The 2751-nt window shown below is 39.9% G+C and overlaps 1 protein-coding gene across 1 annotated transcript in view; it reads left to right on the top strand.

Moving 5' to 3' along the window:
* LOC105003391 (tripartite motif-containing protein 5-like) overlaps positions 1-2751 on the top strand; it is a gene marked incomplete at its 3' end in the record, with an annotated part of 15205 nt that overhangs the window by 5002 nt on the left and 7452 nt on the right.

Here is a 2751-nt window from a genome sequence, read left to right on the forward strand (position 1 = left end):
CCGGAATGGGCTCTCTGTCCCACAAAATATTTTTTTTTTTTTTTTATTTTTAAACTTTACATAATTGTATTAGTTTTAACAAATTTTTATTAAAGTATAAAAGAGATAGACAAAGCTTCTGACATAGACATCAGAAGGGAGAAGTAATAGTGCCCCCCCCCCCCCCCCTAGTTTTAGCAATCTGTTTTATGTCTGTTAGAAAGCTATTAATCAGATAAGAGAGACACCTCAAGGCTGAGAGAGTTTCACCAGGCCCCTCTCCCACAATATGCATTTTTGAGATAGGAAGGCATGAGGTGTATCATCCCCCAGCCATCAAATAATTGATATCAATACTGGTTTGTTGAGCTATTATCTGCCCAAGATTTGAGAAAAGGAAAAATGTTAGTCTTAGGTGGAACCACTTTGAAGAAAGGCAAAGTGAAAGTGAAAGTGAAGTCACTCAGTCTTGTCTGACTCTTTGTGACCCGACGGACTGTAGCCTACCAGGCTTCTCCGTCCGTGGGATTTTCCAGGCAAGAGTACTAGAGTGTGGTTTCATTTCCTTCTCCCGGGGATCTTCCCGACCCAGGGATCGAACCTGGGCCTCCCACATTGTAGGCAGATGCTTTTTCTGAGTCAGGGAAGTCTGAAGAAAGGCAAATTCCAAAGCAAATACATAGTTTCATTAACATAGCTTATGAAAAACATTTCCATAAGAAAACCTCAAGGTTTGAGAAAAGTTCATGCGGAACCAGGTGTCATCATGGCAACACAGAATTTAAGAGAAACCTTCTTTTAACTTTGTATAGAGAATGAAAACATTCTGACACTTGTAGTTTGTTTCCTCCTGCCGCTTAAGGGAGACATAAAAGATGTCTGACACTTGCAGCCTATTTCCTCTGTTTGGAGATCCCTGGCCTTTCTGCCTGTTACCCTTTCAAAAGTCAGCTGACTTTTCACTTTATTGTAACCCAGTAGGCTTCCCAGAAAAACAAAATACACACACATACACACACAACACAAAACAAAAAAAAAAAACAATAACAAAACCTAGAAGAGTAAGCCAATATTACCTTTACAGGAAGAAACATTCCAGGACTGATGTTATCCCTTATCCCCACATATCTAATCCAACTCCCAATCTTGTCCTTATACCTCTTCTTATCTCTCATCTCACCTGCTGCCCAGCATTTCCTTCATCACCCTGTCCCTCGAGCTATCATCATCTCTCCACTGAGCAACTGTGCCTGCATCCTACCTGATCCTCCCTATTCCACACTGGGTCCATCCAACATCTCACAGCCCAAAGGCACAGCTCATCATGCCCCTATTCCTCTCTGATGGGAAAACATTGATAACTTCTCCTGACTCTTGGAGATGGGTCCCTGAAAGTTATACAGTTTGGGAAGTGTCATGTTTAATGTCACTGCAGCCTCTTGTGACGCAGAAAGCCCTGCAGTCTTCTGTACAGCAGCCACACTGGCCTTTTCAAACTCATACAAGATGATGTGTCTTCCACACACAAGTCATTTCCTCTACCTGGAATGTTTTTTCTTCTTTCTCATTCCATTTTCCTTTATCTTCTTCAGTTTCCACTTTCACTGTTGTATTTTCAAGCTGAAATTCTTGGATAGCCCTTATTTTCTCCAATTATTTGATTTCTAAACAACATCTGCATCTTTTGGTAATGTTTTCCACATTTGTTCTTTTGTATGTATACAAGTATATATATATATATATATATATGCACCTAAGACTGAATTCTTATTTACTCTTACTTTACAGGTGAATATCAAATTAATAGTGGTTTAAATCTTCTGTTTAGACTCATATTTCTTTTTATGGATATTAGTCTAGTTGCTAGCATATGTTACTTATTAGTGATAATTAGTCGAATGGTCTTGCCCAATATATTGAGAGGTTTTTTTTCAAAACTGACATTTATTTCGCCTGTGTTTATGTGTTTTCAGATACCTGACTTGTGTGATTGGTTGAGTATATTGATACTACCTCCCTCCCTATAATCCTCTTACACACACACATCTCTGGGCTCCTATCAATATCCTTGACCTAATTTCAGTCCAAGGTGAAATCACTGTTTACCCACTAAGACTTCCCAGTACCTCCCAAGTGATCTGTATCTCTTCACTTCCACACCCCCACTGCATTGGGTATTAATTGAGTCCATGAATTTGCCTTTGTTTGTCTTTGATTAGCTCAATGGGTAGGAGACAGGCCCCTAAAGGAGGACCGCTAATACATTAGGTTTAGTTCCACTCTGTATTGAAGATACGTGATCTTTGTGAGTCACCACCTCTCTTTACATATCTGATAATGGGTTTGCTTTCACCATGACAAACACACATAGTCAAATATTGTATGTGTGTGCTCAGTTTTGATCGACTCTTTGCAACCTCATGAACTGAAGCCTGCCAGACTCCTCTGTCCATGGGATTTTCCTAGCAAGATTACTGGAGTGGGTTGCCATTTCCTCCTCCAGAGGATCTTCCTGACCCAGGGACTGAACCCGAGTCACCTGCATTGCCTGTATTGGCAGGCAGATTCTTTACCACTAAGCCACCTGGGAATCCTTGTCATATAGTAAAATTATGTCATGACAATAAGGGAAATCATTGTAAACATCCAACAAATGATGACAATGATTACATTGTGTTAAGTCTTCAGAGCAGGTCTATGTTATAAGAGAACACTTAAGGAGAGTTTACTGAAGTACAAGAGACAGTCATACTGATATTTTGATACTGAGGA

Source organism: Bison bison, unplaced genomic scaffold (assembly GCF_000754665.1).
Source record: "Bison bison bison isolate TAMUID 2011002044 unplaced genomic scaffold, Bison_UMD1.0 scf7180017857213, whole genome shotgun sequence".
NCBI lineage: Eukaryota > Metazoa > Chordata > Mammalia > Artiodactyla > Bovidae > Bison > Bison bison.